Source organism: Manis pentadactyla, chromosome 6 (assembly GCF_030020395.1).
Source record: "Manis pentadactyla isolate mManPen7 chromosome 6, mManPen7.hap1, whole genome shotgun sequence".
Classification (NCBI taxonomy): domain Eukaryota; kingdom Metazoa; phylum Chordata; class Mammalia; order Pholidota; family Manidae; genus Manis; species Manis pentadactyla.
In genome coordinates, this window is record NC_080024.1 from 21,462,382 (window position 1) to 21,488,172 (window position 25,791).

At 37.0% G+C, this 25,791-nt stretch overlaps 1 protein-coding gene across 5 annotated transcripts in view; it reads right to left on the reverse strand.

Moving 5' to 3' along the window:
• SPAG16 (sperm associated antigen 16) overlaps positions 1–25,791 on the reverse strand; it is a 974,490-nt gene that overhangs the window by 393,431 nt on the left and 555,268 nt on the right. The gene's annotated exons all lie outside the window — the stretch shown is intronic.

Sequence of the window (25,791 nt, forward strand, 5' to 3'; positions counted from 1 at the left end):
TAGAAAATTTGAACAGACAGATTTCTAGTAAGGAGATTGAATCAGTCAACAACAACCTCCCAATAAAATTCCAGAAGCACATGGCTTCACTGGAAAATTCTACCAAACATTCAAAGAAAAATTAATACAATCTTTCTCAAACTATTCCTCAAAATAGAAGACAGAATTCTTCCAAACTCATTTTATGAGGCCACATTACCCTGACACCCAAACCAGACAATGATATAACAAGAAAAAAAATTACAGGCCAAAATCTCTGATCAATATAGATGCAAAAATCCTCAACAAAATATTATCAAACTCAATTCAACAATACATTAAAAAGATTGTGTACCATGATCAATTGGGTTTTGTTCCAAGGATGCAAAGATGGCTTAACATCCAAAATCATTCAATGTGATACACCACATTAAGAAAATAATGGTGAAAATCATATGATCATCTCACAGATACAGAAAAAGCATCTGACAAAATTCAATATCCACTTATGATAAAAACCCTCAACAGAGTGAATATAGAGGGGGCATACCTGAACATAATAAAAGCCATACTAGACAAGCTTAGTGCTAACTTCATGCTCAATGGTGAAAAGCTGAAAGCCTTTCTTCTAAGGTCTGGAACAAGACAGGATGCCCACTTTTGCCACTTCTATTCAACATGGAATTGGAAATCCTAGCCAGAATAAGTAGGCAATATAAAGAAATAAAAGGAATACAACTTGGAAAGAGGAAGCAAAACTGTCATTATTTGCAGATGACATGATATATATAGAAAACCCTAAGATCTCAAGAACCTGTTAGAACTTAAAAAAAAAAATTCAGTAAAGCTGAAGGATACAAAATTAACACACAAAAATCTGTTGTTTTCTGTACATTAATAATGAACTATCAGAAATACAAAGAAAGAAAACAATCCCATTTACAATTGCATCAAAGAGAATAAAATACCTAGGAATAAATTTAACTAAGGAGAGGAAAGACCTGCATACTGAAAACTAAAAGACATCAAGGACAGAAATTAAGATGACACCAATGACTCTGTTCGTAACTGAAAGAATCAATATTCTTAAAATGTCCGTACTATCTATAGCAATCTACAGAGTCAATGTAATTGCTATCGAAATTCTACTGGAACTTTTCAAAGAAATAGAACAAATAATCCTAAAATTTATATGAAATCACCCAAAAACATGAATAGTCAAACCATCTTTAGAGAAAACAAAGCTGGAGGCATCATGGCCCCTGAATTCAAACTCTATTTCAAAGCTATAATAAGTAATACAGTATAGTATTGGCATAAAAACAGACACATAGACCTATAGAACCGAATAAAGAGCCCAGAAATAAACCTATGTATATATAGTCAATTAATTTATGACAAAAGAGCCATGGATATACAATGAGGAAAGGAAAATCTCTTTAATAAATGAGAAAACTGCACAGCCACATGCAAAAGAATGAAACTCAACCATTATCTTAACACCAAACACAAAAAGGAATGGAAAATGGATTAAAGACTTGAACATAAGATTAGAAACCATAAACTCCTGGAAGAAAACATAAGCAGAGAGTTCCTTAACATAGGTCGATGATTTTTGGAATCTGATACTAAAAGCACATTCAACAAAAGCAAAATTAAGCAAGTGGGACCATGCCATCCTAAAAAGCTTCCACACAGAAAAGATCATCAAAAAACTGAAAAGGCAACCTACTGAATAGGAAAAAAATATTTGAAAATCATTTATTTGATAAAGGGCTAATATCTATTCTTAATTATAATCCTGGAGGCATGTTATGTACTTTTTTCCTGCATTCTATCATGTCCTTTAATATGTGTCCTCCATATCACTGTTTTGATTTTCTTCTATACCAGTTATGTTTTTAATTTACCTTCAATGCATTTTTGTACTCTATCATCATATTTGGGTTTCCTTTGAATTTCTCTATGGTTTAAAATAATTTTCTGAACAGAATTCTTGTGCTTTCAGTTGGTAATCCTGTGGATCATCCCCCAACGACTGGCCATTGGTGATGTTCCTTGGATGTATTTATGCATTAGGAGGAGCTACTCTATTAAACTTATCATTGTATCCTTTATAAGGATATTGTTGAGAACATCATTTAAGGTACCTGCCTATAGTCTCTGATGAGCTTCATCAGTTAAAATCCTCCCTTAGTATTAATCATATGATTGTGTGTTGTTTTCCATAAATATTCTGTTATACAAATTTTTATATGTTATATATAATTTTTAGGTGAGTTATACAAAAAGAAAAATGTCCTTTGCTTGGCTGTTTGAAAGCTTAAAGATAAAAGTATGACTCAGCATTAGCAAGTGAGTTATTATAACATGCATTTTGGTGTATTCCTGTTGCCATTTTCTCTCTTCATTGTTTATTCTTTTATTTCTTTCAGCTTTATACACTTTTGCCATATTTTGTTTATCATTCTAAGATGGTTTAAATCATTTCTGGAAAAAAATAAGAATATAAATAAACAAATTAAGAGTGGAAAATAAGCCTGGTTCAGGCATTGTTTGCTTTCTATTCATATTTTCTGTTTTATGTACTTTTATCTTTTATACATTGTATAGTTATCTAATTTAGGAACTGGAGAAATCATGGCAGGCTTGCTGTTGCTATCTTTATTTTGAACATTTCTCTACCTTAAAGGAACATGTTATGATTGTAACCTTGAATTGATGTACACTGTATTTCTGCTACAGTGGGAATCATTTTAAATTCAGTTTATTAAAATTGGCTTTTCAATTTGAATGTTTGTTTTCTGTCATTACATTAGTCAAGTTTTAAATACTACAGGTTTTTTTTAAGTATAAAGGAATGTAGACTTTATATTTTTCAAAATCTTCCTCAACTTCCTACTTATTCAGAATTTGTCATCCTCAAATTATGAAATCTCAAATTTCAAATGGGAGAATTTGAGCCCTATTCATACCTTGTATGTTTGAATATGGGGACTGAATTTTAAAGATCTTGGTTAGCAAATTAAAAGTGTTCCAAGAATAAATACTAATCAACTCATGACAAAAGTATTCTAAAGAAACCAGTGTGAAAGGGTAAATGAGAAAGAATGCATTGTTAAAGCAAGAGATGTTATCCTGAATAATATTATTAAAACAGCCTGAGAAGGTAAAAAGGCAGTTTAGAAGCTAATACTGTAGTGCAATGCCCTGGAGATGCTATGAACAGGAGAAGCTATTATTAAAATGCTATGTGTTTCTATTCCAACTTAGACCCAGAATGAAGGTGAAGGGCTTAAACATGAGATGAATGTGTCTATGCATGTGTACCCCTCCAATGGCAGATACAAGTTTGGACAAAAAAAAAATCCATGTCTATATGAAGACAAAAAAGTCACTTGACAGTGTGAGATTTATTTCAAAATCTAATTTTTCTTAAGTCTTAAAAGAGGAAAGGGAAATAAAGATCATATGCAAAGACTGCCTCAGGCCACAGGAACTGGAATCCAAAAGCCTTAATGTGTGTGAAGCAGCCACTGCATGAACCTTTCTATGATATAATATGATCAGTTTATCTAAATCCATGCAGAATGTATTAATGGCTTTTAACAGTTTAAGATTCAGATGAATTCTCCTTGTCATGCAGTAGAGTTAATGAATAAGAAATACGAGCCAGTTCATGTCACCTAACTACAGATATATGCAATGAAAGAAACTTCAGTTACCTGATCCAACATTCTACATTTTTTGTGTCATCTGAATAAAGGCTATGTTTTGTTCACACATGTAAGGCTTGTACTCAGTGAAGTTACAAAGCAAAGATTTGCTAAAGGAGTAGAAAGAAAGAAATCATCTTAGTATTAGTTTTAGAAAATAACCTGAATCTGTTGCTTAGCATTTCCTCATCTGTATATAGCAGCATAGGCATCTCTGTACATAGCTTCTGTGTGTCTTTAATATTGTCAGACTTAAACCTGCTCTCAAACACCTCATTATGCAATCAAAATAAAGGGCACATGTAGGCATGGTAAATAAAATTTAGAGTTAAATATTCAGTGAGAATATTCTTTCAGTCCTACTGCTGAAACTTATTTGCTTTGATGAGAAAGGTTGAGTGCCATGGACCTCATTCTGCAAACAAATACATATCTAAAAGTGAAGAGTTGTTATCATTTTGGCAAAATTATTTTAATTCATTAGAGATCTCACTCATCTAGTGCTGCATATTAAAAATGAGTGTTATAGTTCAGATGTGCTCCAGCCTCCAGAAAAGATAAGTATTTATAGGCACTATTTTTATCTAATTTGAATTCTCTCATCACTCTACCTTGTAGATGTTAGTAAACCATCTGAAGCTAGAAATTTTCAAAAGGTGCTCACTCAGATTTCTTTAGTTCACACTCAGTATGGCTATGTGAAGGCCAAAGAGACCTTACTTCAGAAGATAATGCATAAAAAGAAGTGGTATGGAGCATTTAAGTTCAGGCACTGCAGGATATACACCTTTTCAAAGGAGAAAAGAGTCATGGAGGGGTAATTTAACAGTTTGCAATCAATGGAAGAACTTAACAGACATATATGTTTCCCATATACATATGTAGTAACATATAGAAAGTAACAGTTTATTTTAGAAAATAGTAAAATATAGAAGAATGGATTCTAAAGGAAAATGTGAGGCAGAAGATGAGATAACACAGTATTAGTTAAATAGCAGGGGCTACATGGAGTATTTTAAAAGTTAGAGAAAATGAGAGAGTATTATGTGGTAGAAGGGCAACCAAGATAAAGAGAACTAGAGCAGAAACATGAATGCTTTATGACACAGAAAAAAATGTTTATAAAAGCCAGAGTGGGAGTGACCAACAGAAAGATAAAACATGGGCCTGAGGCACCAGCAAAGCAACCCTACCAAACTAGGGAGGAGAGAGGGCAAAGGGGAAACAGAGAGAGAATTTTTAAGATAATTTTGTACTCTGAAGTATATGTAACTAGAATAGCATCAAGGTCATTTCCAGGAAACAAAAATCAAATTTTGATGGACTTTCTTATGCACATCTTTTATTATTTGTCTTAATTTTTTAATTTGTTTATTATATATGGGAGGAATGCATTTTTGTATGTGTAAGGCCTCAAGAACTCACAGTCTGACTCTAATAAGAAAAGGAAATTGACAGGAAAAATGTATCAGAGATTGAGGTTAGGCAGGGAGGCTTTTTAGAAGGGGGTAATCTTTAACTCAAATTTAAACATAAAAAAATTCATAGGTAGATAATTGAAGAGTATGGAGGGAATTTAATTGAAGACTGGCATGAAAAAACAAATGGGGTTAAATAAAACACTGGTGAGGATCAGAAAAGAAAAACTATAGATATTACCTAGAAAAGCAATACGGCAAAGTACTGGTCAAGAAAACCAGGCTAAAGTATTTTAGAAAAAGAAAAAATAAAAATAGGTGTTGTCAAGGCAAAGGAGCTAGAATAGCCAATGCAATTTTTTGGAAAAAAAGAGAAAAGAAAAAACCCCTGAAGCCTGTAAACTGAAAACAAAAAAACTAAAAACAAACAAAATACCTGATTTTAAGACTTTGTAGCTACAGTACTCAGGGCTGTATGGTTTTGGTGGAGAAATAAATGCACGGATCAGTGGAATAGAATAAAGAGCCCTGAAACAGACTCACTTAAGTATAGACAATGGATACTACTTTCTTCCTTTCTGCCAATGAATTGCTTTTGGGGCTTTCTCAAAAATTAGATATTTTGTTTGTTTATGCTTATGAATTTTCATCAAGTGGTGTTGGAATAGTGGGAAATTTAAAAGCAAAAAAAAAAGAAATCCTCACAAAAACCTCTTTGACAAAGAATGTAAAACCAGAATACATAATTTTCAGCAGAAAGGAAAAAAAACTCCAATTAAAAAAAAAATGGGCCAGCACAAGAACAGATATTTCACTAAGGAAGATATACAGACAGCAAATAAGTACATGAAAAGATGTTCAAAATTATTAGCCATTAGAGAAATGCTAATTAAAACCATGATGCTGTACTACTACACATCTATTACAATGGTTAAGATAGAAGAAAAATTATATTACCAAATTTTGATGAGAATGTGAAGAAACTGGATTTCTCATGCATTGCTTATGGGAATATAAAATAGTACAGTTACAATGGAAAAAATACAGCACTTTTTTAATAAGGTTAACATACACTAAATAAATATGCAACCCAGCAATTGCCCTCTTGGGTATATATCCTAGAGAAACAAAGACTTACATTTACACAAAAATCTACACAAATGTTCATTACAGCTTTTTTTGCATTATCCCCAAACTGTAAATAAATAAGATGTCTTTCTAGGAGCAAATAATTTTAAAAATTAAATAAAAAAGAAAGAACACTGAGGTATATCTATATAATGGACTACTTACTATTTAGCAATAAGAATAAATTAGCTATTGATATGCAAAATAGTTGAGTGAATCTCAAGGGCATTTTGCTGAATAAAAAAGAGCTAATTTCAGATGGCCACATACTGTACTATTCAATTTATGTAACAATTATGAATGTATAATTGTAGTAACGGGGTCAGTGGTTGCCAAGGGTTAGAGAGGGGGGCAGACTGTGATCAAACAGTCTGAATCCTAATCCTGGTATTGGTTACATTTGTACTCTAATTTACACATGTGATGAATTGTCATATAACTATTTACACACATAAAACTGCATGTAGAAACTGGTGAAATTCAACTAACATCTGTGCAAATAATATTGGCATGTACAAGTGCCAATCTCCTAGTTTTGATAATATACCATGATCAGATATTATCATTGGGAGAATCTGGGTAATGAGTATGTGGAAACTGACCATTTCTCAATTTACCATGAGTATGAAACTAATTCAAAATAGAAATCTTTTTTAAAAAGTTTAGGGAATCATCTAAAATTTACAGAGCAGAGAAGCACAGATTTACAAAAATTTCTACAATGATCTATCTGTTAAGAACTGAGAGAAAAAGTCAGACTCCATTTTCTCCTAGAATGATCACAAAAGTCCATTTAAGTACCTCAGTCAACTAAAGAAGCATCAATTCTGTAATATAAAAATGTAGTTAAAATATAACTACAATACTATGTTTACATCTGCAAAGGGATGGTTTTAGGAGGAATAAGGGGTTAGAAAGAGTATGGATTGTTTGCAAAATGGTTGCCATTATTACTGTCCTTATATGCATACTCTGGGTAGTACCCTCCCTCAGACCCTGGCCTTGGCCATGCGATTTTCTTTGATCAATGGAATAGTAGTAAGTAGAGGCTTGAACAAGTTCATGTTCATTGGAGACTGCTTTCTCTTACTGCTGGAACCCTTCTGCCCCGTGTGCAGAAGCTCAGGCAAGTCTGGTGGAGGATGAAGAACCCTCCAGTCTGCTGGAAGGGGACAGGGGCCCCAGATGCCTCACCTGCTGGTGGGCTGCAGGGGGAGAGTGGCCCCAGATGTCCCACCCCATCTGAAGCTTCAGACATGGAGTGAGGCCAATATTAAACCACCCAGCCCCAACAAGCCAGTGTAGAAGAGAACTACCCAGTCAATATCCAGACAGAGAAAAAAGTGTATATTTATATATACGAATATAAATATAAATCACTGCTGGATTTGGTAGCAGGAAGATTAGAAAGTTCTCTCCAGATTGCTTCTATTTGTTCAGTGAAATAGAAATTCAGGTCACCAGTTCAGAGGAAAAAGGAGTAGGGAAGGTGTTAGGGATTTGAAGATAGAAGAGAAAGGTATGAAATATTCATCCCATACGGTAAAAAGTTAATTTACAGAGGAAATGCACTCGGATTCAACTTGTCAGTTGAGGTTATAAAGTGAAAGCAGTCAGCATGATTCTGCTTTGCTTTGTGTTTTTCTGGACATTCTCAGATCACCAGGTGCAGGCACGAAGTAGGCAGAGAATTTGGTTTAACCAGACTTGGGGTTTTGACATGCAAGGAATGTGGAGGAAGAAAGGATCAGGGAAATTCAAGCGGTGAGGAAGGAGAGAGAACGGTGGTGACCTTTGGAATCCACTCTGCATAAGAAGGGAAGAACCAAAGGCTTTATAAAGGGCAAGGGAAAACAAAAATCAGTGGAGACAGTGAATTACCAATACCACTGGAATCAAAGAATTGTTGGAATGGTGGTACTAGAGTATACAAGCCAGAGGGAGGGGAGATGGTATGATGCGCACAGAGAGAAAGCCTAAAATTATGATTTGAAATTTGTAAATAAAGGGGTGAAGAAATTGAGAAGCCAAGATGTTAGATGGATTTTCTGCTTGGATATTGATGTTGGACTTTGAGAACAGAAGCTAAGTGCTAACTTATTCAAAATATGATATGGACGATCGACCAGCAAGTAAGTGTGTGAGAATAAAATGGAGGAGCAGCTAATGTACAGACTCAGAGCATGTGTTTCTAAGAAGCTGTTATTTTTCAGGAAGGAGGGAGGAAGGAAAAATGGTCTAGAAGAGACAGTAAAGAGCACAGAAGGTATGTAAATATTAGCTTATATCTTAATTAAACAAGCAAACATTACTTGCCCAGTTATGTTCCCAGCTCCATTTGGGTATTGGGAAACATTAGTAAATAAACCAGGTCCAGTAGTAGGTGGAATTTGTGTCTGTATCCCAGACAAACTTAACTTTTATTACTTTATATATATGGATTAATATAATGTGTGAAAAACTCTCAGACACATTTTATGTATGCGCCTCAAAGACAGTGTCTGCATGCTTAATATTCATAATGAGTCATAAATCTTAGGTGAAGAATTAGGGGGAGGGAGTTACAGGCTTCATTAGAAAAGGGACTTGATCTCTTCATTGGAGATCACTTTAATAAGTAAGAAAAGGAAAGAATGCACAGAAGCGATTAAGGATATAGAATATTTTGCTGATAACAGGTATTGAATTCCAAAGCATACAGTGAAAGGGATATAAGAGGTGAATGAGAGAATAAGTCTGATTTGTAGATAGACTGGACAATATCTAGAATACAATGGTTGGTTTTGTTTAAGTGATCCAAATAAACAGGATTGTTAGCCTCCTGGGATTAATCCTAATAGCCTTTTAAAGGGATGTTGAACAATGAACTCTAATTTGGGGATTGGGTTCTTAGGTAGATTATAGTGGTAAAAAGATGAATAGAGATAATAAGAGCAATGATAATTCAGATAATGGAGATTTATCATTGGAGATATCACTGAAAGCCTCAAGTCTAAGACTTCATAGCCTGCTTAGAAATGAGGAGGAAATGAGAGCAAGGAGTAGAGGTGACTGCATGTATAACTAACATGTGCTTGCTAGTTAGCATTATTTGTGTAAGAGATTTACAATTCATAATTAAAATTAAGCATGCAGACAGTATTTGGTGTACAGACATATCATTTATTATTACAGTTTTGAATATACCTGTACTACATTAGTTCATACATGTAAAATAGTAAAGTTAATTTTTTTCTGGAAATACTGACATTAATATTCTCTAGAAAGTGCATTTATCATATGATACCTACAGGATTAGACAATGAAATAAATTATACATCACCTCTAAAATTGGAAGCATCAGATGCTTTTATAAACTTGTTAGAAATCTGGGCAAAGATAATCAAGAAAAAAAATCAAATGCCTACTACCTTTTACAGGCTTTCATATAAAGAGATGTTTTGTGTTTCTAGGTTAAAACGTTTCACCTTTTAAAATGCACATTTAGATAATCACCATGAATTCGCAACAATAAGTTTATGGGTAAAAAATTCGCTTGGATGTATGGATGTATATTCAGACAATAATACATAAAAGAACTATAATTAACTCAACTTACATGTTCAAGATTTTTAAATGCCTGTACTACTTATCATAAGTAAGAAAAAAAATTTGATTCCTTTGCGTTATATATTTAAGAAATCACATATTTTAGGGATGCATTTTACTAGCCAGAGGTAAAATAATATAAGCAGGGTAGGTTACAGCACATTTTAGTATAATTATTTCTGTTATTACTGAAGAGCATTTTATAGTGTTTCTTGCTAATGCATATTATTCTAAAATTCACCATATTCTTCCTTTTTCAAAACAAAAAACAAACTGACATAATAATCACAAACTAAACTGAAATATAATCATCATAGGAAACTTCACTCTTCATGTGAAAATTGCTTTAAAACTATCTTAATTGAGTGGTTTATATGAGATGGGTACCTACAGGCTATTAAGAAAACCTAACTGCCGAAGAAAAAAAAAAATCATCTCTGGAAAGATGAGAAGATTAAGCACCACTGTTAATGTATATTTCATTGGTGCCTTATTACCCCTAGAGTTCTAGATCTTTCCAATAACAGAGAAGTAGGACACATAACATCTCAGAAAGTCACTCTCAGTGATAGTCACTTTGCATCTCTATAGCTAAGAAATTAATCTTTCACTCAATGGCCAAGTGAGATAGCTTGCATAGTGATTTATAAAGCATGGATGACCAGCAGCACCTTCTTATAATGTAAGCTTCTCCAGGGCCAGAACTGTTTTTTTTATCCAGTTCAGTGCTGTATCTCCAGCTCCAAGGATATGAATTGGTGCATAATTGATAAATATTGAATGAATAAACTGTTTTTTAATATTCCATGGTCAAATCTAGTAAAAAATTCAAGAAATTAACTCAGAAGGAATGACTCTTTTGCAAGGTGAAATCCTGGTAGAGGTGCTGATTCTGGCAAGATCCATTCTAGGTTGTGAAGAACCCCAAGGCCAGTCCAGAAGGTAACTATTCCATGTTCCTTGAGTGAAGATGGCCTGGTTCATTTTCTACCCAGGTCACATGTTAAACTATTCTAAATTTCTAAGGCAATTGTATACCTTAGTGTTTTATTTAAGAAAACAAATTCACATTTGTTATCTAAACAGAAGTATTTCCCATCTAACAACATGGTTTTATATAAGAAAGTAGTTCAATTCCATCTAATTTTTTTGTTTGCTATTTTTATATCAACCAGTCTACTTATTTGATTTGATGTACCTGGACATTCAATCCATTTCAATAATAACTGAATCAACTCTTAGAGTTTTATTTAAATGGAAACCATTTCAGTAATACCAAAATAGTGTTTTAGAATCATGATAATACTTAGTTTTTGCTATCCCAGATAAATGGTTTTGGAAAACCTTGGGTTTCAGAGTCATGTATAAAGCATAAGTAAATAAATAAATAAAATACTGTTTTGATATGATGATATTTAAAATATCTGATTGTCAATTGTTTATGTAACTGAATTACTTTTGAGCCATTTAAAATCACCACATTGATACCAATATATGTATATACATCAACATGTGGGTAGACACACCTACACACAGACACACATATATATATGATCAACCTTAAATATAAAAATACATGTGATTTTAGTTTTTTATGTGTATAATGGCTATTTACCATTTTAGTTTATCATGTTTTAATGAAGACTTACATTAAACCATGCAATGGATGAGCATAACTACTTTCAAGTTTCCAGACCCAATTCCAATGTATGTGGGTAGGTGTGGGTAAAAGTGCAATATTTCCAGAATCTCTTGCCTGGCTTTACTGCATCTCCATACACTAGATGTTTCCAAGAGGCAGAGAGTAGTCCATCTCCCTATGAGTACGTAATTACAAGGGCAGGTGAGGGCTTATCTGGATGCCAGAGGTTGGGTGGGGGCCTCTTCTTCTGCAGATGGGTCATGAGAGACACAGGAGAACAGAAGTAGGATGTTTGTAAGAAATAAATGGGTTTCTCCCACTTTATTTCTCCCTTTGACTGATTTTGGTTTCAAGGTATTTTGTCCTGGGATTTCTCCCCTGGAGTTACATCTTGCAGTAGTTGGCAAGACCTCTGAACCTGAAATCTGTCTACATGGGTTTAACTCTTGGGAGGGCAGCCTCTAGGGATGGTGGGGAGGCCCTAGTGGCTGCATCAGTAGATGGTGCAGCTTCACCTGGAAGCCCCCTATTTGTGTGACTTCCAGTTGGGGAGCACCTAGTAGGGAATTGGTCTAGGGTAAACCCCATCCTAGAAGGGTGGGACCTTCCCCAGAATTAGGGAAGGGTGGAGACACCAGAAGATGTGGGATTAGTCCTCCATGAGATAGAAGACTGCTTAGAGGCCCTGAGTGGCCATGTAGCAGCTGGAATTGTAGGATGTCTTTTCCTTGAGATAGTAGAAAGTGTTATGAAGGGAAGAGAGAGAGAGACAGAGGCTTATAGAGGAGAGAGATTTCGGCAGGAGAGAGACACACTTCAGCATTGCTTGGAGGAGTTGCGCAATTACTTATGGTATATCCTTAAGGAAGAGGGACAGTTATTGAGAAGATGGGTCATACTCCTGGAAGATTCCTTAGCAGCAGCCAAGGGGGAGGAAGCAGGAGAAGTCACGTTGCAGGAGGTCATGGGGTGCAGGGAGGAAAGAGCGGTGCCCTCAGCCCTGGATATGGTAGAGGATATGTTGCAAGAGAATGACAGGGTGGCACCAAGGGCTGATCTGTTGCCAAGGCCACTACCCGAGGCACCAGCCTCTCCTGTGTTAAAGGAATGCCCAGTTGTAATTAACAAAATAAAAACACAACAATTGTGGACTCCTCAGGGGAGGAGCCACCCCCTCACCAGGTTGTGGAACACTCCTTGCTCCACTCCTGTACCCAGGATGAGCTGGTGGACATGAGCATCTGGTAACGGCAGAAACCATCAGAACCTCTGCTTACATGGCTTTTGCATCTCTGGGATATGGGGATGGAAAACATTCTTATGTCAGGCTCTGAAATGGGTAGACTGGCTTCCGTGACCAGTCAACCTTACCTCTGGCAGTGGTTGCAAAGTGCCCATCACACATCAGGGAATCAGGTGTTTCTGGACTGGCTGACAGAAGCCATCAACACTTTGGCCTAACCAGGGTGATTTACCATATTTACCCACTAGCTGGAAAACATATGCAGAGCTCCAGCAGGTGTTAGGGGAATTGGGCATGAAAAATATCATCTATAATATGGACCGCAAGGCCCTGATGGAGAGTTGTTGACCATAGGAATGAGAAATCTGGTGCTCTATACAGCTTCCTTATCTTTCTATGGGTCCCTAGTGTCTATTCTTGCCCCACATATAGAACAACCCATAAGTGAGGCTACTTATACTTTAGCAGATCTGGGGCAGGTTGAAACAATAAAAGCAAAGAAGGAAGTATGGGTTACAACTGAAAGGAGAGGTGCAAAGGGCCCCATGAAGGTCTCGAGGATCCAGATGTGGGTTGATTTGATAAAGGCTGGTGCAGTAAAAGAAAAACTTGATGGGCAGCCCAACAGGATCTCGTTAGAACTGTGACACCAATTAAAGCCAGAGCAGCAGTTCCAGCTGCTGAGGTCCAGGACAGGAAGCTGGAGGCAAAGCCCTATATCTGACTTGTGTCCCTGCAAGACTTCCTGGGGGACAGTATTCAGGCTCCGCCTGGCCCCTCGCCCCCACAGGATGATGATTGGGCATGTGGTTCTACCAACAGGGGGTCAAGGTCCCTACCTCAGGTGATGTGGTGGGGACGAGAGGCCACGTGTAGAATTAGCAATTCATTGGTCCCCTGTTCTGGTGCTGGTGGACACAGGAGCTGAATGTTCTCTGATTTATGGCAACCCTGAGCATTTTTCTGGGACCCCTGCTGTGATAGATGGCTATGAGGGGTAAGGCAATTAGCGTGAAGAAAGCCCAAATCACATTAGGGATAAGGTACCACCAAAGGAGTATGCTGTGTACATTTCTACCCTCCTGAGTATATTGTAGGGGTAGATATTCCACAGGGCCTGTGTTTAAAGACCACTGCAGATGAGTTCAGACTGAGGGTATGTGTGGTAAAGGAAGTTCTGAGGGGACATTCTCAGCACCCACCTGTAGCTCTGCCTGTACCTTGGTGAGTGACAAATACTAAGCAGTATAAATTGTCTGGAGACCAGAAGGAAATTGGAGAAACTCTGCAGGAGTTGGAGAAGGTGGGCATCACAAAGCCCCCTCATAGTCCTTTTAATTCTCCAGTGTGGCCAGTGAAAAGCCAGAGGGCTCCTGGCATATGACCATGGACTACGGGGAATTGAATAAAGTCACACCCCCTTTGCATGCTGCTGTCCCCTCTATGGCAGCACTTATGGACACAGTCATGAACTAGGGACCTATCATTGTGTTGTGGACCTTGCTAATATTTTCTTCTTTATTGACACAGCACAGCTAACTCAGGAACAGCATGCCTTCACGTGGGAAGGACAGCAGTGGACATTCACTGTCCTTCCACAGGGACACCTCCACAGTCCCATCATTTGTCACAGACTTGTAGTCCAGGACTTGGCCACATGGAAGAAACCACAAATGGTATGGCTGTATCACTACATGGATGATATCATGCTCATGTCTGATTCTCTTGAAGATTTAGAAGGGGCAGTTCCTAGACTTCTTCAACACCTACAGGAAAAAGAATGGGCTGTGAACTGCACCAAGTTTCAGGGAACTGATTTATCTGTAAAATTCTTGGGGTTGTCTGGTTGGGTAAAACTAAAGTTATTCCTGAAGCAGTCATAGACAAGGTCTAGGCTTTCCCTACCCCTACCATTGTGGTAGTATTACAAGAGTTTTTGAGTTTTGGGCTACTGGAGAGTGTTTATCCCACAGTCGGCACAAATTTTGAAGCTCTTATACCAGTTGGTACCAAAGGGCATCATGTGGGACTGGGATGAAACATGTGCAGCTGCTTTGACTGCTGCAGTCTAGGCCATACAGGCCTTGAGTGTAATGGACTCATCAAGGCCCTGTGAGCTATATGTTCATGTAACCAAAGATGGGTATAGATGGGGTTTTGGCAGAGGCCAGAACAGACATGCCAACCTTTTTGATTCTGGTCAGAACTATGGAAAGGAGCAGAGGTCTGGTAAACCTTAATAAAGAAGCAACTGGCTGCTGTGTACCATGCTGTGCTGGCTACAGATCCCATCACCAGAACAGCTCTCAGCAAGGTAATAACCACCTATCCCATCACAGGGTGGGTGTGAGGCTACACTCAAAGGCCGCAGAGTGGCATGGCACAGATGCCTACCCTGGCCTAATGGGGTGCATATTTATAGCAGTGCAGCGCCCTCTCTACTAGCCCCTTAAATGGAGAACTCCAACACTTATTGTGGTCAGTTACATATACCAGTGGAAAGCAGGAAGAACTTGCTTTTGAGCCACTGGTAGCCAAGAGTCCTTATCAGGAGGAAAAAGCCCCTATACCTGAAGATGTTTTGTGTACAGATGTCACCAGTCACGGGCAGCCTCCTAAGTGAAGGGCTGTGGCTTTACATCCTAAGACTGAGACAATATGGATGGAGGATGGAGAGGGGAAGAGCAGCCAACTGGCTGAGTTGTGGGCAGTATGGCTTGTGATCACCCAGGAGCCCTCCCCTATAGTTGTCTGCACTAACAGCTGGGCCACCTATTGGGGCTTGACCCTGTGGCTATTGACATGGTACAATGCTAACTGGATGGTTGGTCACTGGCAGCAGAGCAACATCCTGCTGCCAACCCCAACTGCATTAAACCCTAGAGACACTGAGTGGATGTGGCCCTGGACATTTTGACACATGGACCAGTGATGGCTGGTTTTTCTGGCACCTTTGGGTAAAGGCCTGGAAGCTGGCCTCCTGTGTATTCCTGGAGTAACAGCAGAGTGGCCTCCATAGATCACGGTAGTGTACCCAAAACATCTGGGAGGTACAGTGAAGTTTTGTTTTATCTTTATGGCCAGTGCATGTACCTCCTGCAGCCCTATATATTGACCCATCTGTAACTCCCACAGGGAGGGGAGTGAAAGCCTGGCATGGTATAGTAGACCAGGATGAGATCCCATTCCTGCCACTGTCCTATCACAGGACCACTCTCTTGCATGCATCCTACCTGATAGATAAGATTTGCCTGTGCTGGTGTCATTAAAACATGTATCTTATCGCCCTTGAAGTTATTTTCTTCTACAGTCCCTGTGGCCTGGATATACCCCCTGGCTGCAGCTGCCGTGTGATGATCGCTCTGAACTCCCTACCTGTTCAGCTACTGGCACCTCTGGCGGGAGAGCGGAAGTGGACTGCTTGTAAGAAATAAATGGGTTTCTCCCACTTTATTTCTCCCTTTGACAGATTTTGGTTTCAAATGTATTTTTCCCTGTGATTTTTCCCCCCGGAGTTATAGTAGGCAAGGTGGAGTCTTCTCACACACACACAACACCTCAAACACCAGCAAGTGTCCAAGAACTCAACTCATTTCTGATGCTATCTGCCCCAGATTAGGATTTCCCAAGTTAAGGGCTTTGTCCTACAAGACTGCCCTCCACCCCCTACTCAGACACCAGTTGCAAGCCCAGGCAGTTACTTATGCTTTTGACCTACTGGCTATAGATTGGAGGTGCCCACTAGCTCCCCCTGAGGTTTGATTAATGTGCTAAAGAGGCTCACAGAACTCAGGAAAACAGTATATTTACCTGTTTAATAAAGGATATCATAAAAGATACAAGTTAACAGCCAGATGAAGAGATGCATAGGCAAGGCCCCATATAAAGGAGCTTCTGTCCTTGTGGTGCCTGGAGCCTGTCTCAGAGGCACGCGGGAGCATTCTGATTCCCCAAGCATAGAAGCTCTCCCTCTGACAGAAAGGCAGTATCCAAGAGAGAAGAGAGCGCTAAGCTCTTCTCAGGGGTTTCTGTGAGGGCTTCATTGCATAGTCATGATTAACTAAATTGTTGGCTGTTGGCTGATTCAACCTCTAGCCGCTACCCTTGGGTGAGTCCAAAAGTCTCTCATTAGTAGGATAAGACACCCATTTCACCTTGAAGACTCTGCAATGCCATTAGGAACTATGGATTAAGACCAAATATACTTGGAAAATATATACTTGGTCATTTGAATAACCAAATATGTATTTCTTATGACTCATTATATCACAAACTCTTTTAGTCATTAGCCTAAGGAGGAAGAGTAAGACTCACTACTGACCACACTCTTTTTGGTGGGGGAGGAATGATGGTATAGCATTTTCTAAAACTATCTAAAATTGCTTGCTTTGATGGTAAAAGAATAATAAAATGTCATGTTATAACATACACATATTAACTCTTATTGGAATATCTTTAGCTTTATATATATTCTTTCAAAGAATTTCTCATGTACAGCTATTCTGTGTGATAACAAAGTATACTTTATTTAGCATAAATCAGATACAGATTAAAGAAAATAACTGTTAGAATTATTAGATACAAAAGAAATTCATATAAAGCTCTTCTACATGAAATAGTATTTGTTTAATAAATGTATAGGGGTACATTTTAACATCTTAATGACATCTTTCTCTCTTATTGATTAATCCATGTGCATTGATGTAAAAGGGTGTTCACATCAAATGTACGGCAATAGACACTGCTGCTAGAGGCATTCGTCATGCACACACACAAAGCACATTGGTTGTGAGAGAGTTTAATTTTTTAATCATGGTGTAACTTGCTAAATGAAATCTGAACTTTAGGTTTAGTATAATTTCTTCAAGAAATAGGTATTTCTGGAGTAGTGCCTATATATGTACTGTTTTTGGGGAAAGATGACAGTGAAAAAAATATATACCATTTTCTTTTTTTAAATTTTTTTGTGCTTATCTATATATTTATGTTCAATGATACTCTGACATAATTTAGAGCCTGTATTTCAAAGGGGAACTACTCATCTGAATATAAATGAAAATCCAAGATGTAATAACTGATTTATTATCTGAGGAACAGGATAAATTGATCACAAGAGGTCAATTTAAGTATGTTATCATTTCTTCTAATGTAATGTAATTATGATTCAAGTATTGCTTTATCAGTCTATTAATAAGTGCCTGGGGTGCCTTTTTAAGTAGGCAAACTGGGGAGTCTTTACAATAAAAGGCAGGTATTAATATACCATTAATCCTTGTCCTTGAGTCTTAATACATCTTTTATTATTATATTTTAAATCCATTAATATTGGATAATATGTCCTCCATCTCTACTATATCCAGCTTTGCAAATGAATCATAAAGAACATGAAACATATTATTCATGAAATATTTTATATTATAAATACTAAACTTCATTTTTATAACTTATTTGGTATTATCTCATTACCACTGATCTTACAATAAAAAATTACATTTCTGCCATTTTAGAGTCTACCTTGGTGCATTATTTGCCCAAAAGAAATTAATAGTATTATTAGTAAAAGAAGATAACTCACCATAAGAAAATCTTAATATTTCACATTTCTTATTCCTTAATTTTAACTGTTCCCTTTATCTGCAGCCTTATGTTTCTCTTATATTATCTATCCCAGGGATTATGACTGGCAAATGAATTATTAAATTAAGACGGAAGCATAGCTAGTGAGCAGGAGGGAATAGTCAAGTCCCTTCAATGATGATCACCTATTAGATGAACAATGAGAAGGCATTCCTCATTCTACAACTTTTCCTGGAATGCCACTTGATGGCATCTTGTTGGAAAAGTCTTTTATAAAGTTCACATTAGTGTTGCAGTATAAAGAGAATGAATGAATCTTTGGTTTTTCAGGTATCTCAAATTGTATCAGGTGATTTTTCTCACAATGCCTCAGCAATTGCTATTAGCTTTATCTTCCAAATCTATCCAGAATACAAAAAGTCTTACGACCTTCACTGTTTCTATCATGGCTCAAACCATCACTGTTTTTGGCCTGGATCATCCAGTCTCTCTGCTTTATCCTTGTCCCTCTACCCTTTCCCTATCACAGTCGAATCTCAAAGAAAATGCAAAAAAAAAACACTAAAAAAACTATAAAACCTCAAAAGGAACTTACTAACTAGAGTCATGCAAATTATGGTACTCTTCTGTTCAAAATCCTCCAGAGGTTTGCCATCTCATTGTGGTTTCCCATCTTACTGAGAACTAGAGTCCGTCATTCCAATGGGCTTCGAGGCCCCCGGTGCTATGTGCGTACCCTGTATATAATTGCTTTACCTCTACGAGTCACCTCTCTGCTCATGCTGCTTCAGTCACACTGGCCTCCTTATCATTCCTTAGTCACATGAGTCCTGCTACCACCACAGGGGAGCTCACGACTTAGAAGAGCTTGGCATAGACTACTCCCAGATAGTTCCCTAGCTTGTTCCCTCACCTACTTCAGATTACCCAAATACCACCTTTATAATGAGAATTTCCTTTACCATCTGCTTAAAATTGCAGTTCTTTACATTGCCTACCATTTCTTTCCATCGCCTACCATTTCTTTCCATCTCTCATATTTTATTTTTCATTATCAAACTTAACACCTCTAAATAATACTGCACCTATTTTTTAAATTTAGTTTATTTTCTGCCTCTCATAGAATGTCTATTCTATTCTATCGTCATGAGAACAAGAGGTTTTGTCTACTTTGTTCACTACTATACAAAGCTTACTGACTAGAACAATGCACATAATAGAGTAAGTGCTCAATATTGTTGGATCTACAAATAACATTTTGAAAAAAAAACTGTAAGGTCAGCCACACTGAAGGTACTATTTCTATTCAATCCTCATGACTGCAATCAGCAAAACTGATACTCGTCAGTAAATATTGCCTATGAAATTGAGATTATTAGTGATTTTTTAACTGTTTAAATGAAATCATTACTATTGAATCAGCTTTACATTAATAGGGACACTAATATACCATAGTTGCATATTTTCTTATAATTTATAGCTACTATTATAGGCATTAACTTCCATGCAAGCCAATTATTCAACTTACAGACATTTCTACTGACAAGTAGGAGTGTGTAGGCTCCAACAGCATTGGCACAAACATTAAAAAATGGAAGTGGGAAGGAACAAGGGAAAAAAAGTAGAAGGAGTTGAATAGCCATTTATTATCAGCACAGAATTTCTATTACTACCCCATCCAAATCATGTTAGGAACATTACAGGGCTTGCCTTAGTGGTGTCATTAATATGGCAGGAAAGAAAACATATCACCTGAAAAAATATTTACAGGATTTCTATGTTGGGCTGGGCAAGCCAATGTGCTGTAATAAATAGACTGAAGAATAATGTCTCAAACAAAATAGAAGTTTATTTTCCTATTGTTGAAGTATCCAGAAAATGTTGCAAGCTAACTGGAGGTAGAAATGGGGGTAGCTTTACTTCAAACAGTTCAAAATGGCACATATCACTTCAACTAATATTCTCTTACAGAGAACTGAGTAACATAACCACACTTAACTAAAAGGGACAATGAAAAATACCATTCAGATAGACAGACAGGTACCCAACTGATATGGAAGGATAGTGGATTCTGGTGAACAGCTAGCAGTCACTGTCATGGTTTGGCCTTTTACCAACCAAATATCTCTGCAAATATCTTCCCTTCCACATATATTCACTGAACTCCCTTCCGCTCCCCCACCAAAAAGGGAAAACATAAAGTCCTACTCATACTGACTGTATCTCACAGTATCTGATCTCTGCATGATGCACGATCTGCTTCACTGCATTCAAGGTGTCTTGAGTTCTGGTGACCACCCAAATAAGGACAAGCTTTCTACCCTCCTCACCACTGCAAACACAATCACTTATAATCTTACTGATGGCAGTATTGGAGTCTTGAATTTTTCTAATGTTTAAAACACAGCATAACACTGTTAAGTCATTACATGAATGCTTATATTTTTTATAGTTGACTGGGATCTCTTCTGATTTTCCTATCCCATTTTAATCACTTTATGAATTCATGTATGATAAAATAGAATGATTAAGACACATAAACAGAATCAGAAATGAGAAAGGAAAAATCACTACAGACACCACAAAAATACAAAGAATTAGGAGATAATACTATGAAAAATTATATAACAAACTGAAAAACCTGGAAGAAATGGACAACTTTATAGAAAAATACAACTTTCCAAGGCTGACCCAGGAAGAAAAAGAAAATCTGAATAGACCAATTATCAGGAAGGAAATTGAATTGGTAATTTAAAAACTACCTAAGAACAAACCCCTGGACAAGATGGTTTCACTGCTGAATTTTATCAAACATTTAGTGAAGACTTAATACCCATCCTTTAAAGTTTTCCAAAAAATAGAAGATGAGGGAATACCCCCAAACTCATTTTACGAGGCAAGCATCACTCCAGTACCAAAATCAGGGAATGACACCACAAAAAAGAAAATTACAGACCAATATCCCTGATGAACATAGATGCAAAAATACTCAACAAAACATTAACAAACTGAATTAAAAAATATATTAAAAAAATAATCCATCATGATCAAGTAGGATTAATTTCAGGGATGCAAGGTTGGTACAACATTCAAAAATTCATCAACTTCATCCACCAAATGAAAAAAAAGGACAAAAACCACACAATCATCTCCATAGATGCTGAAAAAGCATCTGACAAAATTCAACATCCATTCATGATAAAAACTCTCAATAAAATGGGTATAGAGGGCAAGTACCTCAACATAATAAAGGCCATATATGACAAACCCACAGCCAACATCATACTTGACAGCAAGAAGCTGAAAGCTTTTCCTTTAAGATCAGGAAGAAGACAAGGATGCCAACTCTCCCCACTTTTATTCTACATAGTTCTAGAGGTCCTAGCCATGGCAATTAGACAACACAAAGAAATAAAAGGCATCCAGGTTGGCAAGTCAAACTGTCCCTGTTTGCAGGTGACATGATATTGTACATAAAAAACCCTAAAGAATCCACTCCAAAACTACTAGATTTAATATCTGAATTCAGCAAAGTTGAGGGAAACAAAATACACAGAAATCTGTTGCATTCCTATACACCAATGATGAACTAGCAGAAAGAGAAATCAGGAAAGCCATTCCATTCAGAATTACATCAAAAAGAATAAAATACCTAGGAATAAACTTAACCAAGGAAGTGAAAGACCTATACTCTGAAAACTACAAGACACTCATGAGAGAAGTTAAAGGAGAATACCAATAAAGGGAAACACATCCCATGCTCATGGATAGGAAGAATTAATATTGTCAAAATGGCCATCCTGCCTAAAGAAGCAATCTACAAATTCAATGCAATCCCTATCAAAATACCAACAGCATTCTTCAATAAACTAGAGCAAATAGTTCTAAAATTCATATGGAACCACCAAAGACCCAGAATAGTTAAAGAAATCCTGAGAAGAAAGAATCAAGCAAAAGGGGGATTATGCTCCCTGATTCCAAATTCTACTACAAAGCCACAGTTATCAAGACAATTTGGTACTTCCACAAGAACAGACCCATAGACCAATGGAACAGACTAGGGAGCCCAGACATAAACCCAAGCATATATGGTCAATTAATATATGATAAAGGAGCCATGGATATACAATGGGGAAATGACAGCCTCTTCAACAAATGGTGTTGGCAAAACTAAACTGGACAGTTGCATGCAAGAGAATGAAACTGGATTATTGTTTAACCCCATATATAAAAGTAAACTCAAATCAAAGACCTGAATGTAAGTCATGAAACCATAAACTTGTAGAAGAAAACATAGGCAAAGCTCTCTTGAATATAAACACGAGCAACTTTTTCCTGAACACATCTCCTTTGGCAAGGGAAACAAAAGCAAAAATGAACAAATGGGACTACATCATGCTAAAAATCTTCTTTACAACAATGGACAACATCAGCAGAACAAAAAGACATCCTACAGTATGGGAGAATATATTTGTAAATGACATATCTGACAAGGGGCTAACATCCAAAATATATAAAGAACTCACACGCCTCAATACCCAAAAAGCAAATAATCCTATTAAAAAATGGGCGGAGGATATGAACAGACCCTTCTCCAAAGAAGAAATTCAGAAGGACAACAGGCACATGAAAAGATGCTCCACATTGCTAATCATCAGAGAAATGCAAATTAAAACCACAATGAGATATCACTTCACACCAGTTAGGATAGCCAACATCCAAAAGAGAAACAACAGCAAATGTTGGCGAGGTTGTGGAGAAAGGGGAACCCTCCTACACTACTGGTGGGAATGTAAATTAGTTCAACCTCTGTGGAAAGCAGTATGGAGGTTCCTCAAAAAACTCAAAATAGAAATACCATTTGACCCAGGAATTTCATTCCTAGGAATTTACCTAAGAATGTAGGATATCAGTTTCAAAAAGACATATGCACCCCTTTATTTATTGCAGCACTATTTACAATAGTCAAGAAATGGAAGCAACCTAAGTGTCCATCAGTAGATGAATGGATAAAGAAGATGTCGTACATATACACAGTGGAATATTATTCAGCCATATGAAGAAAACAAATCTTATCATTTGCAACAACATGGATGGAGCTAGAGGGTATTATGCTCAGTGAAATAAGCCAGACAGAGAAAGACAAGTACCAAATGATTTCATTCGTTTGTGGAGTATAAACAAGAAAGCAAAATCTGAAGGAACAAAACAGCGGCAGACTCACAGAACTCAAGAATGGACTGACAGTTACCAAAGGGAAAGGGACTGGGGAGGGCAGGTGGGAAGGGAGGGAGAATGGGAATAAGGGGCATTATGATTAGCACATGTAATGTAGGGGAGTCTCGGGAAAGGTTATATCAATATCTATTGGAAAGATAGTATTTGGATATCAGGCTCATGGAGAAAAGTCATGAAATCAAAGTGTCTGAAATCATTCTAAGTAAGGCTGAGTCTCTTGGGAATCAGTTTTTAAACTATAGTTTGGTTTAAACACTGAGTGATTAAGACATCTGAAGATATATTGTAAAATGAGACACGGTCTTCTATTAGGATCCTCATCTAAGTCAAAAGTGGTAATTAAAATTAGATACTAGTGTTAAAATTTCAGGTATATAAGATAAATAAGCCCTAGAGATCTACAGTTTAACATAGTATCTGTAGGTAAGTATACTGTATTATAAACTTAAAATCTACTAAGAGGCTAAATGTTAAGTATTTTTATCACAAAAAATAATAATACAAAAGAAGGTAGGAGGAACTTTTGGAGGTGATGGACATGTTTATAGCATAGCTGGTGATGGAGGAATACTTACTCCAAACCCATCAAGTTCTATATACTAAATATGTGCAACTTTTATACGTCAATCATACCTCAATAAGGTGGTTTACAAAAATACAGTAATTTATTATAACAACTATTTATGAAATCCGTTTGCATAATATAGAAACATAATAAAATTAAGGACTACATATGATTGATTATTCTAGATAAGCAAACGGGATCTGAGACTTAAACGATTTCTTAAATTGTCACCATTTTAGGTAGAAAAAAGTGTAAAATGTATTATTCAGGGCCGTATTTTCTCATACAGAGTATGTTCAACGTTATTTAGCTGTATCTTTAAATTTAGGTAGATTATGGTGTTCATCCATTAATGCTCTGTATGTGTCAAGGTCCAGTCAGAGGAGACAGAAATTGCACCTATCATTTTATCAGTGTGTATTTAATAGATGGGATTGTTTACTATGTATAGAGTTGTTAACTAGGTAACTAAATAAGGAAAAAGAGAACATTAAGGTAACATGGAGAAAGCTACTGCAGATAAGAGCTACCACCCCCAAGACAAGAACAAAGGGAATAGAGTAGAATCTTTGAAACTTAGCACCTTGAAGAGGGCTGCCTGCAGAGCTAGAACTCAGCCTTCTAAGGAGAGGTCACTTGTCTGCCAGTATTGTTCCTCAGGTTGGAACAAGAGTCATGCAGAACGGGGGCTGGGAACACAGACCTCCGAGAAGGGGGCTCCTGTTTGCTGGAGTTAATGTCTTTGATGATGGCATCTGTGGCTTTTCTGCAAGGGTTCGGAAATTTGCCAACTGGACTCAGCTGCTGTGATGAGGGTGAACTGCTGTTGCTGCAGTGAAGCACTGCTAGGGGGGTGCTCATGGGAACTGCACATCCAGAAAAAGCCGATAGGAAAGTGACAAGAAGCAAGTCCCTTCTTCCTCCTCCAGACCTCCTCCACTCTCCTACAGGGACCCCCAATTGCCAAAACCTGGCAGGGAGTCAGATTACAAAGCAAAAATGTAGTTTTCAAAGTTCCAGTCCCAGCAGCCCAAGAAGGGTGATGTTGGTTTTGAGAGAAAATAGCGTAATAACTGGTACAGGGCCTTAGGAATCAACTTATGCATAGGAAGATCATTCCTTCCAAATGACTCCTACAAGAAAACCTGCTAATTTTTGCAAGCACCTTGCCTTCTTTTTCAAATATGTTATCCATGATTCCAGGGGAAACTTTTCCTCACGGTACCTGTTCTACCCATGATGCAAAATCAATAGTGTCCACCTTTGGAGTGAGCCCATCTTTCTCTTACAAAATAAATTATAACGGCTCAGTGACAACTGTTTACTTAAATTTTTAGGAGTCATTATCAATTATATATTTGCAGTTAGGGTATTGTTTCAATAGTTAAAGTGGTCAGAAATCTGAGTGATGATTTATAATCCCTTAGCTAGCTGGAGCAACCAGGATATTTGATATTAGCTCTTTGTATCCTATTTGTATACCTAACAAGATGTAATAATTATCCAAAAATACACCACTGACAGGTATTTTGACACTGTAAACATAATAGGTTTGTCTGACTTGAATTAAGATCAAAGCAAAAAATTTCTACATCCACCTGATACTGTATAAGGCTTTGCATATTGCATTAGTTCTTATAATTTATGAATTGCCAAGAAATATTTAATTTGGGAAAATATTATATCAAAGTTAAGCA